Source organism: Salmo salar, chromosome 03, assembly GCF_965601325.2.
Source record: "Salmo salar chromosome 03, fSalSal1, whole genome shotgun sequence".
Lineage (NCBI taxonomy): Eukaryota > Metazoa > Chordata > Actinopteri > Salmoniformes > Salmonidae > Salmo > Salmo salar.
Window position 1 is genome coordinate 92,949,893 of NC_138293.1, and position 16,452 is coordinate 92,966,344.

Sequence of the window (16,452 nt, forward strand, 5' to 3'; positions counted from 1 at the left end):
CTTTACAGTTAGCACTATGCATTGGAGCAGGTAGCGTTCTCCTGGCATCCGCAAAACCCAGATTCGTCCGTCACACTGCCAGATGGTGAAGCGCGATTCATCACTCCAGAGAACACGTTTCCACTGCTCCAGAGTCCAATGGCGGTGAGCTTTACACCACTCCAGCCAATGCTTGGCATTGCGCATGGTGATCTTATGCTTGTGTACGGCTGCTCGGCCATGGAAACCCATGTCCTAGATGTTTCCATTTCATAATAACAGCACTTACAGTTGACCGGGCAGGAGCTCTTTCAGATTGACCATCGGGTTCTTGGTCACCTTCCTGACCAAGGCTCTTCTCCCCCGATTTTTAAGTTTGGCCAGGCGGCGGTCTTTTTTTTTGCTCTGACATGCAAAACCAACCCATGAGGTCGAATAAATTGTCCGTAGAGCTACAATACAGGATATTGTCGTGGCACAGATCTGGGGAAGGGTACAAAAAAAATTCTGCAGCATTGAAGGACCCTAAGAACACATTGGCCTCCATCATTCTTAAATGGAAGAAGTTTGGAAGCACCAAGATTCTTCCTAGAGCTGGCCGCACGGCCAAACTGAGCAATCTGGGGAGAAGGGCCTTGGTGAGGAAGGTGACCAAGAACCCAATGGTCAATCGAACTAGTATAGGATATTAAACTCCAGTTATGGCTTGATGGAGGTAGGAGATTAGATACCACATCATTATGTTGGTCCTGTGTAGAACTAGTATAGGATATTAAACTCCAGTTATGGCTTGATGGAGGTAGGAGATTAGATACCACATCATTATGTTGGTCCTGTGTAGAACTAGTATAGGATATTAAACTCCAGTTATGGTTTGATGGAGGTAGGAGATTAGATACCACATCATTATGTTGGTCCTGTGTAGAACTAGTATAGGATATTAAACACCAGTTATGGTTTGATGGAGGTAGGAGATTAGATACCACATCATTATGTTGTCCCTATGTAGAACTAGTATAGCATATTAAACCCCAGTTATGGTTTAATGGAGGTAGAATATGATTCAGTGATGAAGACAAAATCTCGTGTAGAGCAATGATCATACTACTTGGTCTCTCATACAATCTGGTCACTTTGACCATTCAGAGAAATGACAGTGAAAAATAATAATTATACAAATATATGATATATAACATTATTATTTTAAAACCTGTCTGTTGGTCTTGTGAAGCCCCAGATATGTCAATCAACAATGAAAGTAGCTTGTGGAAGGTTAACTGTAGAGGCCCCTCCCTCTGTTCCTCCCTGTCTGTCTCCTTATAGGTGGGTCCTGCAGCCTCTCCTCTCCTCACACTCCAACCCTGCTCATCTCTCAACTGGACACATCACACACTGACAACATGCTGGGGACACTGCACTCTTATCACTGCTCTAACATGTAAGGAATTTACTGTTTGTTCAATCTGAATCTAAAAACAATGCCATTGAAGTTTTACATTCATGTAATGATAAATTGTCTTAATAAATTGTGTTTTTAATTCCCACAGATGTCAGTTGCCAGAAAGCAGTGATACAGACACCTTCAGTACTGACTGTCAGTACAAAGGGAACTGTCACTTTTCACTGTGACATTTCCAAAGATGAAAAGAAGTTTGTATTCTGGTATAAACAGGTTCCAGGAGGAGGTCCTCAGTGTGTGTTAAGATTTCACCATACTTGTAACTCTCCTGATCGATATGGATCTGGTTTCTCCTCTGATCGTTTCACATCTAAAGCCACGTCTGATAAGGATTATCAGTTTATAATCAGTAATGTGGAGGAGACAGACTCAGCAGTATATTACTGTCATACATGGGACAACTCTGTTAAAGAATACGTATCACAGTGATACACCATGACAAACACCTACTCACCAAATACACTCACTTCTGCTTTCAGATGTTCTGAATATAGACACTAACTGAATGTCAAGTCATCCTGAACCAGTGTGTCTGCAGTATGAGAACATGACATGCTTGTGTTTTACACAAAACCTTTCACACATTTAGTAGAATGTTGTCATTAATAATTACACCTAGTTGTCACAAACCATGACAGATAAAGTGATATTCCAGATGGTTCCGTCCTAACAGAAGACTCCATGTATCAGATAACCTCCATGATAGTCAGTCCCCTGGTTTACAGTAGAGACATATTACATCAACAGTCATTTAGTGATATACTGTTAGTTCAGAACCCCACCATCCAGATAATATTATTAGAATGATATTATTATACATATTATGACATGCTGATTGTAAGGAAACTTACCAACATAACTCACATGAAACTAAATACTGCTATTTCCGTGTAACCAAAATGATCCCATATGGTTTTTGTTAGTCCAATAAACAATATTGATATTTTTATAGTTTAATAGTTACAGTAATTTAAATTTATCAGAAGTCCATCATTACAGAAGCTGATAGGCTGAGATATAGAGGCCCCTCCCTCTGGTCCTCCCTGTCTGTCTCCTTATAGGTGGGTCCTGCAGCCTCTCCTCTCCTCACACTCCAACCCTGCTCATCTGTCAGCTGGACAGTAAGGGCCGTTCACATCACACACTGACAACATGCTGGGGACACTCTGCACTCTCATCACTGCTCTAACATAATAAGGAGTCTGACTTCCTGGAGGTTTAACTTCCTGGTTTATTAATAATGAGTCTGTATGTTTCTCTTTACTACATGTCATCTTCTTATTTCCCAGGTGTCAGCGGTGTGACTGTGGTGACACAGAAGCCTCCTGTTGTGACAGTGAAGAAAGGAGAGACGGCCACTATGGACTGTAACCTGGGGACTGTTGATAATAGTGCTGTTTGGTATTAACAGGTTCCAGGAGGAGTCCCTCAGTATGTTTTGTTTTGGTATCATGGTTATGGCTGTGTATTCTAGTAACTGTAGGTTCTGGTTTCTCCTCTCCTAAATTCACATCTAATCATCAGTCTAAATCAGATTATAGTTTGATTATTAACAATGTGGAGGAGACAGACTCAGCAGTGTATTACTGTCAGAAACATTTTTATTTTATTTCATTTCACCTTTATTTAACCAGGTAGGCTAGTTGAGAACAAGTTCTCATTTACAACTGTGACCTGGTTAAGATAAAGCAAAGCAGTGCGACACAAACAACAACACAGAGTTACACATGGAGTAACAAACATACAGTCAATAATACAATAGAAAAAGTCTATAAATAGTGTGTGCAAATGAGGTAAGATTAGGGAGGTAAGGCAATAAATAGGCCATAGTGGCGAAATAATTACAATATAACAATTAAATACTGGAGTGATAGATGTGCAGAAGATGAGTGTGCAAGTAGAGATACTGGGGTGCAAAGGAGCAAAATAAATAAAATAAAATAAATAAATAAAATAAATAACAGTATGGGGATGAGGTAGTTGAATGGGCTATTTACAGATGGGCTGTGTACAGGTGCAGTGATCTGTGAGCTGCTCTGACAGCTGGTGCTTAAAGCTAGTGAGGGAGATATGAGTCTCCAGCTTCAGTGGTTTTTGCAGTTCGTTGCAGTCATTGGCAGCAGAGAACTGGAAGGAAAGGCGGCCGAATGAGGAATTGGCTTTGGGGATGACCAGTGAAATATACCTGCTGGAGCGCGTGCTACAGGTGGATGCTGCTATGGTGACCAGTGAGCTGAGATAAGGCGGGGCTTTACCTAGCAAAGACTTATAGATGATCTGGAGCCAGTGGGTTTGGCGACGAATATGAAGCGAGGGCCAGCCAACGAGAGCATACAGGTCGCAGTGGTGGCTAATATATGGGGCTTTGGTGACAAAACGGATGGCACTGTGATAGACTGCATCGATTTTGCTGAGTAGAGTGTTGGAGGCTATTTTGTAAATGACACCGCCGAAGTCAAGTATTGGTAGGATAGTCAGTTTTACGAGGGTATATTTGGCAGCATGAGTGAAGGATGCTTTGTTGTGAAATAGGAAGCCGATTCTAGATTTAATTTTGGATTGGAGATGCTTAATATGAGTCTGGAAGGAGAGTTTACAGTCTAACCAGACACCTAGGTATTTGTAGATGTCCACATATTCTAAGTCAGAACCGTCCAGAGTAGTGATGCTGGACGGGCGGGCAGGTGTGGGCAGCTATCGATTGAAGAGCATGCATTTAGTTTTACTTGCATTTAAGAGCAGTTGGAGGCCACGGAAGGAGAGTGTTAAGGCATTGAAGCTTGTCTGGAGGTTAGTTAACACAGTGTCCAAAGAAGGGTCAGAAGTATACAGAATGGTGTCGTCTGCGTAGAGGTGGATCAGAGAATCACCAGCAGCAAGAGCGACATCATTGATGTATACAGAGAATAGAGATCGCATGATGGCAATGAGAACATATCACAGTGATACACACCATGACAAAAACCTCCTCACCAAATACGCTCACTTCTACAGAGGGGCAGAGGGGTGAACTCTAAGAAACAGCAGTTGATCAGTGATTATTAGAACAATATATACGTCACAATGGGAGATCCGGAAATGGAAGAACCATCCATCCCTACATGTCAAAAAGATTATAGGAAGACATTGTCTGAAAGGAAACTGATGGTAGCTCTGCTGATGTGATCATCACCATCATCATGATCATCATTATATCACCATCATCATCATCATCATCATAATCACCATCATCATCACCATCAAGTCAAGACTGCATCATATGGATAGTACTTTAACTCATTGATTTGTATTTAAGGTATTTGTATTTATTATGGTTCCCCATTAGCTTTTCCTGGGGTAAAGCAAAATTAAGGCAGTTAATTCTCCTCATGTAGCCCCGCCCACTTGACCCAGTTCCATTCGAACGCGATTGTGTTTGTGTTTCCGTTTTATAACTTCCGTCAATGCTAGCGAATTACCTCAGAGCGGTGGCTAGCTAATAATTTCAAAACGTGCATCATTAACACATCTTAACAAATAAACAAAAACAAAACATTGCTCACATTTGGGAACACACACAAATGGCTCTTCCGAGGTTGGATGGTATCACCATACCCCATCCATCCATGATTAATCATTGGGTGGATAAAATGACGTATGGGGACAATTTGAATTACCTTGTGCTCTCCTTGGGAGCGGATGTTTCCACTATGAAAAAGACCTATCAGTACCTCCACAGCGGTAAGGTGGGCAGAGTTCTTCTTCACCAGGATGAGAGAAAAGGATTGGTATTTTTGAAGGCCGATGTTCAGCCCAGCCAATCAAGCAGCTCTTACCACTCTGCTTGGGTACTTGTATCCAACAACGGATCAGTAGAGACGGCTGGATGTGCTTGCATCGTTGGCCTTGGAAAGTCATGCAGCCTCAATTTTGTGGAAGGTTGGCAAATAAGCAGAGTCACTTGCATTTCAGCCTACATGTGTTGTTGTGACAGTTACTATAATCCATAGGCTAACTTTATGATAGAGTTCTCAGATGATATCTTGGATCAATCTCTGGGTTACTTGCTCTTGTAACTGATGTTGATAGCCTATTTTCTTTGTTCCTTTTATATATGAGTGTGCAGTACTGCCTTATCTAGACACAGAATGATAACAGAGTCAGGCTTAACATAGCAGTTAGACCAAACGTTTTGTTGGATGAATGCTGAATTGAGAATGTCATGATTTATTGTTGTTATAACATGTATTTGTGGATCAATAGAACTGCTGTATTAATGTGAGGAATCTGTAAGTATCCTGTCAAATCTCATGTTGGGGAAGCAAGGTAGGTTTATGGAGTCCTGGTGAGTAGGGTATACAATGTATTTAAACATGTCAGCATCACATGTATTTCTTTAGTGTTATAGCTTTTCTGGGTGAATAAGGTTGGTAAAATATCATTGTGGTTGGGAGTAATGCCGAAAGTATGGTAAGTATAAGTGGCCTCATCTCATTGGGAACAATAGCAAGGTAAGTTGATGATGAAACTTGCATGTGTTTTGATTAAGTTGATCACACAGTCCTCAGTCACACAATTGTTAATAATGGGATTTTCTCTGAATGTAGTTTTGTAACAAACATTCTATCACAGGTGCAGAATGCAGTGTCCAGTGAGCAGCGACAATGGAATGCAGGGACTCGGAGGAACCTTGAGCCAAAGCGGTTAACCTCTAGAGGATAAAATCCCGTTAACGGGATTGGTTGGACAACAACCAGTGAGATAGCACGACACAAAATTCAAAACAATAATAATCTCAAAATTAAAATTCAAGTATTATATGGCATTTTAAAGATACTCTACTCGTTAATCCAATCACATTGTCGGATTTCAAAAAGGCTTTACGGTGAAAGCAAAACATTAGATTATTTTAGCATAGCACATTAGCAAAAAAAAAAAGCAATTTTCCTAGCACGGATAGCCGTCACAAAACCAGATATACAGCTAAGATTAAGCACTAACCTTTGACAATCTTCATCAGATGACACTCCTAGGACATCATGTTAGACAATACATGCACTTGTTCGATCAAGTTTATATTTATATCCAAAAACCCCATTTTTACATTGGCGCGTGACGTTCAGAAAATGTTTTCTCCCCATAACCCCCGGTGAATAGGCACATACATTTACAGAAGAACTCATAAAAGTTGACAGAATTTATAACAATTATTTAAAGAATTAGAGATAATCTACTCCTTTATGCAACCACTTTGTCAGATTTCAAAATAACTTTACGGAAAAAGCACATTGTTCAATATTCTGAGTACAGAACTTAGCCTTCAATGCTAAGATATACAGTTAGCCTACAACCACGACGTCGACAAATCTCTAAAAATATGTTCGAAATATTTACTTACCTTTGCTGATCTTCGGCGGAATGCACTCGGATGGGCACCCACTTCCACAAGAAATGTTCATTTGTTCTGCAAAGTCCATCATTTATGTCCAAATACGTCCGTTTTGTTGACCCATCCAGAACACTTTACAATGCCATGTGGCGTGGACGCAAATCCATAGACGAAATGTTCAAAGTTCCATTACCGTTTGTAGAAACAGATGTTTATAATCAATCCTTTAGGGTATTTTTTTACGTAAAATTGCGATAATTTTACAACCGGGCAATAGGTATTCATCCCAGAAGAAAAATAAAAATCAACGAAGTCACGTGCATGCGCGTCATAAGACACCTGTCCTCAGACTGGCCAGTGATTGACAAAGCCATAATTTTCTGCCCAGTAACAGGTGACGGATAAAACCAGTTCCTAAAGATTGTTGACAGCCAATGGAAGAGTTAGGAGGTGCAATGTAAATCCTATGTCACTGTAGTTTTTCAAGGGATTCAAAAGAAAAACTACATTTCTAATTTCCCCCACTTCCTGATTAAATTTTTCTCAGGTTTTTTGCCTGCCATATGAGTTCTGTTATACTCACAGACACCATTCAAACAGTTTTAGAAACTTCAGAGTGTTTTTTATCCAAATCTATTAATAATGTGCATATTCTATTTTCTGGGCCAGAGTAGTAACCTGTTTAAATTGGGTACGTTTTTCATCCAGCCGTGAAAATACTGCCCCCTAGCCCCAACAGGTTTTAAACAGCATTGACTTTACACACCATAAGGCCAGTGACCAATATGCAGAAAAACGTCCAGAATGTCCACCCCTGCCTCCCACTCCTGCATTCCACTCACAGGAGGAATTGAATGGGAGCCTGAGACACCTGAATCTGCCTGTGGGGAGTCTGCTCTATAAGTGTGTTAATGCTGAACCGACAACAATACCACAGCCAGTAGCATCCCAGCTAAAATTGGACTGAAAGGAATATTTATTTATGGCTGTATCATTTTAATGTATTTGAACTGATGTGTGTCTCTTCTGTTCAATGCTTTCTAACTCCATATAATAACTTAATATAGATTCTCTACTCTTTCCCAGCCACATGGAGAGCATGTCAATTACAACTGCCGGAAATGCTTGTTCTTCTACTATGAATTTGTGAAACTTGACCCAACCCTGTCGACTGCTTTGGAACAGATCCCAAAGGAGCAGAATGCCTCACACTTGTGTCATGACTCAATGAAGCTTTAAGTTACTGCAAGCTCAGCCAAGAAGGTCCCTGTCAGGGAATCCACCAACCCTGATAAGTTTCTCCAGGAGCATCTGTATCCCAGGTTCTGAGGGAAAGCAGCCACACCCTACGGGAAAGATAATGAGCTGATGGCATCCCAGCCCAGTGGTGTAAAGATAAGATGGAGTGAAGTTGCAGAGGGGATGGAGGACGGAGGGATGTGGAGTGGAAAGAGGGATCCTTGGAGACAAGAAGCAGTGACAGAAAGGAAAAGATGAGTCGTTCCACAAAGAGTTTCCTTTGATATTTTAAGGTGAAATTGTGCACCAATATTGAATTTTAAAAGCCTGTTATATTAAATGAAGTGCCCTTTCATATAAACCACATGGAAAATTCAATAAATCTGATTTTTTATCTGAATACAAACGTGCTAAACTGCCAAAATGCAGCACTTTGACATGTCCCTCTGAGTTTTGAACACAATTAATCCACAAATGTCTCTAAGTTTCAACATCGATGTAAAACCTTAGTTATTGTGTTGCTTCGACAAAGAACTGACTAGGTATCCCCCTTTCCCTTAATTATTTATGTGATTAGTGATTAATTTATGTCTGTCCCCCATTTTAAGGTCAACTCAGTGACCTGCCCCTGCTCCCCCTCCTTGGTGCTAGAAGGTGCCAGGCTCTCCAGCATTAGTCACTCCTGCCACCATCATTACACACACCTGCCTTTCCACTGTCACGTGCATCAGCGATTATTGGACTCATCTGGACTCAATCACCTCTGTCATTACCTCCCCTATATCTGTCTGGTTCCCCGCTCTATTCCCTGCTGCAGCATTAATTGTCGTATGCCCTTGTTTACCCGTGTGCTGATGCTGTTTTGTTACCTGGCTGTTCCTTATTAAATGTCAACTCCCCGTACCTGCTTCTCATCTCCAGCGTCGGTCCTTACAGTGAGCTGAACTCTTGTTTTAAAGGTAGACTCAGCGATATGATGTAGATACAGAAAGTAAACAGCTTAGTGGGTCAATTCTCACAACAACTAAGAGCGTTGAAGCGCAAATCTCAACCTCTCCGCTCTTTTGATGGCCTAGCTACCACGCTGTACACAGTGTGAAGTGTACCCGTGCACATGCGCAGATACTGTGTGAGGGTGAAGTGTTACATCTCGCTCATCTCAATATCTCTGGTGCTGCTCATGGCAACATAATTTTTGCTGAGTCTACCTTTAATTAATATGGGGAAACTATTCCTTTTTAAATAGTTTTTTCAAAAGAAACATTAAACATCGAATAGTAAAATCATATTGCAAAAGCAAGTGAGCTGGTTCTACTCTTCTTGGAAATGTTGTGGTGTTTTGTGGTGGAAAGCTGAGCAGATTAAGAATAATGTAGATAGGATATAAATGTTTTTACAAGAAATACAACATTTTGAAGTTTGCATTCAATTCCTACTCCCTTTTGCACACAACAAGCTTCCATTCCCCACTGTCACGAGGGGATTCATGGCTTATTTAAGAAGAAATCATCAACCCTGTAACTTTATTTGGCACATATTTGGCATTTGTTATAGTCATTTCTTTATTTAACCTCTTGAGATGGGAAAACACGTTGTTTTATGAAGGCGAATATGTGCTATTTATGACAAAATCTAAGAAATGTTTTACCAAGTTACACTTTTCAATAGGCACCGAATTGATGGAACAACCTAGATGCTAGCCGGAGAGAGAGAGAGAAGCATTCAAGTATTTCAGACTAGAACGCTGGCCTCTATATTACCTTAGGATGCAGGAATGCAAGGCCAATGTTTAGAGAGTTTGAAGCTGCCATTATTTCATGGTTTAAACTGTTCTCTAGTATTAACATTAGATGTTGGACTCAGTACCCTTTCAGCATTAATAACAACTGTATAGGTCTGGCCTTCACTTAGTCTTTCAGCATTAAACTATGACCTTGTAAGATTCAACTCAATATTAGGAAGGTGTTCTTAATGTTTTGTACACTCAGTGTAGCGCGGCGTCATGCTACAGTGTTTCACATTCTGCATCAGTGATCAGAATAGAGGCTGCAGTTCTGTCAACGTCCAGCAGAGGAGGACAAAGTACCACCAATAATGACTCAGGATATACCTGCTTCACAGCAGGCACAGTTTGGCGCTTGTCAGACCACTGGTTTCAGTCCCACCCAAAGACCAGCTGATAGTTTCATATCTACTATCTCTAGTTATCAGAATCATTCACCAGGGACGTGTTCTAGCTCTGACACTGAGTTACAGGCAGTGATGTGTTGTTCCCTTTCTCCCCCAGTACACACCTGCTTCCCCTCCTCCTCCCCTCCTCCTCTCCTTATTTATAGCTTCATGTAAATTAAGAGGTTCTTCTATCTCCTCTCAGAGCTGTGTGGGGAGAGAGGACTGAAACTGAGAATATGTCCCTAATTGCACTCTATGCCCTTTACAGTGCACTACTTTTGACAAAGGCTCATTGGGCTCTGGTCAACAGTAGTGCACTATAAACGGAGTAGGGAGACATTTGGGACTCATATTGAGTACCTCATCATTATGTTGGTCCTGTGAAGAACTAGTATAGGATATTAAACTCCAGTTATGGTTTGATGGAGGTAGGAGATTAGATACCACATCATTATGTTGGTCCTGTGTAGAACTAGTATCGGATAGTAAACTCTAGTTACGGTTTGATGGAGGTAGAATATGATTCAGTGATGAAGACAGGATCTCATGTAGAGCAAAGAGAGTAGCTGGTGATTGGTTAACTGTAGAGGTCCCTCCCTCTAGTCCTCCCTGTCTGTCTCCTTATAGGTGAGTCCTGCAGCCTCTCCTCTCCTCACACTCCAACACTGCTCATCTCTCAACTGGACAGTAAGGGCAATTCACACCACACACTGACAACATGCTGGGGACACTCTGCACTCTCATCACTGCTATAACATGTAAGGAATTTACTGTTTGTTCAATCTGAATCTAAAAACAATGCCTTGAAGTTTTACATTCATGTAATGATAAATTGTCTTAATAAATTGTGTGTTTAATTCCCACAGATGTCAGTTGCCAGAAAGCAGTGATACAGACACCTTCAGTACTGACTGTCAGTACAAAGGGAACTGTCACTTTTCACTGTGACATCACCAAAGATGAAGGCAATTATGTAATCTGGTATAAACAGGTTCCAGGAGGAGGTCCTCAGTATGTGTTAAAGTTTTACCGTACTCATCCCTCTCCTGATCAATATGGATCTGGTTTCTCCTCTGATCGTTTCACATCTAAAGCCACGTCTGATAAGGATTATCAGTTTATAATCAGTAATGTGGAGGAGACAGACTCAGCAGTATATTACTGTAAGACCTGGGACAGCTCTGTTAAAGAATACGTATCACAGTGATATACACCATGACAAAAACCTCCTCAACAAACACACTCACTTCTGCTTTCAGATGTTCTGAATATAGACACTAACTGAATGTCAAGTCATCCTGAACCAGTGTGTCTGCAGTATGAGAACATGACATGCTTGTGTTTTACACAAAACCTTTCACACATTTAGTAGAATGTTGTCATTAATAATTACACCTAGTTGTCACAAACCATGACAGATAAAGTGATATTCCAGATGGTTCCGTCCTAACAGAAGACTCCATGTATCAGATAACCTCCATGATAGTCAGTCCCCTGGTTTACAGTAGAGACATATTACATCAACAGTCATTTAGTGATATACTGTTAGTTCAGAACCCCACCATCCAGATAATATTATTAGAATATACATATGATGACATGCTGATTTTAGGGAAACTTACCAAAATAACTCACATGAAACTAAATACTTCTCTTTTCAGTGTAACCAAAATGATCTCAAATGGTTTTTGTTCGTCCAATATAAAATATATAGATATTTTTGATAGTTTAATAGTTCGTCATTTAAATTCATCAGAAGTCCATCTTCTCAGAAGCTGATAGGCTGAGATATAGAGGCCCCTCCCTCTGGTCCTCCCTGGCTTGGTGATAGGTTAACTGTAGAGGCCCCTCCCTCTGGTCCTCCCTGTCTGTCTCCTTATAGGTGGGTCCTGCAGCCTCTCCTCTCCTCACACTCCAACCCTGCTCATCTCTCAGCTGGACAGTAAGGGCCATTCACACCACACACTGACAACATGCTGGGGACACTCTGCACTCTCATCACTGCTCTAACATGTAAGGAGTCTGACTTCCTGGAGGTTTAACTTCCTGGTTTATTAATAATGAGTCTGTATGTTTCTCTTTATTACATGTCATCTTCTTATTTCCCAGGTGTCAGTGGTGTGACTGTGGTGACACAGAAGCCTCCTGTTGTGACAGTGAGGAAAGGAGAGACGGCCACTATGGACTGTAACCTGGGGACTGTTGATAATAGTGCTCATTGGTATAAACAGGTTCCAGGAGGAGTTCCTCAGTATGTTTTACAGTGGTACTACTATAATTGGACCTCTGTAATATATGGTTCTGGTTTCTCCTCTCCTAAATTCACATCTAATCATCAGTCTATATCAGATTATAGTTTGATTATTAATAATACGGAGGAGGAAGACTCAGCAGTGTATTACTGTAAGACAAATGACTACTCTGTTAACGAGTGGGCTTCACAGTGATATACACTATGACAAAAACCTCCTCACCAAATACGCTCACTTCTACAGAGGGGCAGAGGGGGGAACTCTAAGAAACAGCAGTTGATCAGTGATTATTATAACAATATATACATGTCACAATGGAAGAACCATCCATCCCTACATGTCAACAAGATTATAAGACAATTGTGAAAAGAGATTTAGCCATTCTTGATGTAATCCTCATCATCATATCATCATCAAGTGAAGACTGCATCAAATGGATAGTGCTTCAATTCATGGATTGAAAAGGACCAGACACCAAAAGCAAAATATGATGCTATACTATATACTGTTAATTCATAGAGAGAAACTCTAGAAAAGCCTGAGATGTTTGTAGAGAGAGTGAAGCTCTGTCTGAATGGGATATTTCAGTTCCTGTCTGTCCTCTCAGTAGAGAGAGTGAAGCTCTGTCTGAATGGGATGTTTCAGTTCCTGTCCTCTCAGTAGAGAGAGTGAAGCTTTGTCTGAATGGGATGTTTCAGTTCCTGTCCTCTCAGTAGAGAGAATGAAGCTCTGTCTGAATGGGATGTTTCAGTTCGTGTCCTCTCAGTAGAGAGAGTGAAGCTATGTCTGAATGGGATGTTCCAGTTCCTGTCCTCTCAGTAGAGAGAGTGAAGCTCTGTCTGAATGGGATGTTCAGCTCCTGTCCTCTCAGTAGAGAGAGTGAAGCTCTGTCTGAATGGGATGTTTCAGTTCCTGTCCTCTCAGTAGAGAGAGCGAAGCTCTGTCTGAATGGGATGTTTCAGTTCCTGTCCTCTCAGTAGAGAGAGTGGAGCTCTGTCTGAATGGGATGTTTCAGTTCCTGTCCTCTCAGTAGAGAGAGTGAAGCTCTGTCTGAATGGGATGCTTCAGTTCCTGTCCTCTCAGAAGTGAGAGTGAAGCTCTGTCTGAATGGGATGTTTCAGTTCCTGTCTGTCCTCTCAGTAGAGAGAGTGAAGCTCTGTCTGAATGGGATGTTTCAGTTCCTGTCCTCTCAGTAGAGAGAGCGAAGCTCTGTCTGAATGGGATGTTTCAGTACCTGTCCTCTCAGTAGAGAGAGTGGAGCTCTGTCTGAATGGGATGTTTCAGTTCCTGTCCTCTCAGTAGAGAGAGTGAAGCTCTGTCTGAATGGGATGCTTCAGTTCCTGTCCTCTCAGAAGTGAGAGCGAAGCTCTGTCTGAATGGGATGTTTCAGTTTCTGTCCTCTCAGAAGTGAGGGTGAAGCTCTGTCTGAATGGGATGTTTCCATTCCTGTCCTCTCAGTAGAGAGAGTGAAGCTCTGTCTGAATGGGATGTTTCAGTTCCTGTCCTCTCAGTAGAGAGAGTGAAGCTCTGTCTGAATGGGATGTTTCAGTTCCTGTCCTTTCAGTAGAGAGATTGAGGAGGTTTTTGTACTGCTGTGTATACAAACTGAATAAACTGGTATTCGGACCAGGATCCAAGCTCATTGTCACTGGTGAGTACCCTTTAATATATAGAATATGTTTTGTTTCTTATCTAAGGTTGGTCAGATATATATATTTTTTCATGTTTATTTAATAAAATGTCATTTATATTTACTGATTTAATATTTTTCACCTGCTTTAATCTTGTCTCGTATGTTGTTTGTAAATGATTTATGAAACAGTTTGATGACGGTGTGAATGTCTCTGGTTGGTCAGCTCTGTTCATGTTTAATCATGAATATCTTGTGTTTCTGTTGTCTATATAACTCAATGTAAAGGAGATATTTCATCTCAAAGTGTTTAATCATGAATATCTTGTGTTCTGTTGTCTATATAACTCAATGTAAAGGAGATATTTCATCTCAAAGTGTTTTATCATGAATATCTTGTGTTTCTGTTGTCTATATAAATCAATGTAAAGGAGATATTTCATCTCAAAGTGTTTAATCATGAATATCTTGTGTTCTGTTGTCTATATAAATCAATGTAAAGGAGATATTTCATCTCAAAGTGTTTTATCATGAATATCTTGTGTTCTGTTGTCTATATAACTCAATGTAAAGGAGATATTTCATCTCCAGAAATTTTATCCAGCTCAATTTCTTAGACAAATATATATATTTTTTATCCCATTTGCTTGTGAATTATTTGTATTTTATATTTAAAATGTCCACATTGTGTTCAGCTTTTAGCATTTTAGTCTTCCAGAACTGTGATGTAATATTATAAATAATGTTTCCAGAAATTGCTCTGTCTCTCATTTTAACACCTTAACACTGTATGATTCCTTCTATCAATATCATTGTAAACATCATGAAGAGCAGTTCTCTATTTAATTGCTCTTAATGCAGAGTGTATTGGTAATGATACCCACATGTACTGAAATCTAAACTGTTATCAGTTGTGTTTTCTTCTCATCCCATCCGTTGACTACTTTCTACAGATGGAGATCTGGCTACACCTGCTGTGACCCTGTTCCCTCCATCCACTGAAGACCTCAAGTCCAGCAGAGCAACACTGGTGTGTCTGGCTAGTAACCTGTCTCAGAGGTCCAAGGGGTTAGCAGATGTCAGCTGGATGTCTAGCGGTGAATCAGTGACAGAAGATGTTTCTACCAGCCCTGCTGAGCAGCAACCAGACAAAACCTTCAAGATCAGCAGCTATCTGACCATTCAGACCGCAGAGTGGGACAAGGATGTGGTGTTCACATGTAAAGTGTCGTTGGGTTAAAGATAAAATGTTGTTGGGTTCAGATTAAATCTCTTGAGATGCCCCATCTCATCCAAATGAATTATATTAAATTCCATAGATATTTATTCAAACTATACAAGATACCTGACATCTCTTCTTATCTACATTAAATCAGTGTAACCAAACCAGAAACCACCACAGACAGACAGTCTACAGACCGACCCAGTGTCCCCACAGAGACCAACAGAACCATGAATAACCTGGGCACCATCCGAGCCACCTGTCCTCGCTCCCCAACCAAGGGCCCCTCCAAGTTCAAACAGAGTTACACTCTCCAGTTTAAAAGCATGCCCAGAGGGGGGTCATTGGATGAGTCACTATTCATTTGATTTAGTTCTACAAATAAAGATAACTAAACATTTCCAAATGTATTTCAAATTTTATCTCTGATTTAATTATATTTTTTACATATATATTTTTTATATTGTATTGTTTAAGGTCAGTGACGGTGGTAAGGTAGAGAGGGAGACAGAGAGTGGGGGCTGAGGCAAGATTAGTAACCTCATGTCCAGTGGGTCTGTGTGTGATCTGGAGTCAGCAGTGTTACAACTACACATGACTCCAGCACTATTCTAGTCAGCAGTGTTACCACTACATCTGACTCCAGCACTATTCTGGTCAGCAGTGTTACAACTACACATGACGCCAGCACTATTCTAGTCAGCAGTGTTACCACTAGATCTGACTCCAGCACTATTCTAGTCAGCAGTGTTACCACTAGATCTGACTCCAGCACTATTCTAGTCAGCAGTGTTACCACTACACCTGACTCCACCACTATTCTAGTCAGCAGTGTTACCACTAGACCTGACTCCAGCACTATTCTAGTCAGCAATGTTACCTCTAGACCTGACTCCAGCACTATTCATTTGATTTCTATACAAGGTAATTCAGTGGTACTCAATGCTTTTGTGGGTAGAGAACAGAGGAGGCTGGTGGGTGAAGATATAGGAGTACAGGCTTATTCTAAATGCTGAAATGTAATGGACTACAATGAGCTGATCCTCTGATATCTTTGCCCACTAGCCACCACTGGTGGAGAAATAATGATTAGAACATACAGTGTGATACAATTCATGTTCAGACATACAA

At 40.7% G+C, this 16,452-nt stretch overlaps 1 non-coding gene across 1 annotated transcript; it reads left to right on the forward strand.

Moving 5' to 3' along the window:
* Positions 1-11,899: 11,899 nt before the first annotated feature.
* Positions 11,900-15,396, forward strand: LOC106565765 (uncharacterized). Its single transcript, XR_014391720.1, has 2 exons — positions 11,900-12,230; positions 15,053-15,396. It is a non-coding gene; the product is annotated as an uncharacterized LOC106565765 (transcript).
* Positions 15,397-16,452: the final 1,056 nt, after the last annotated feature.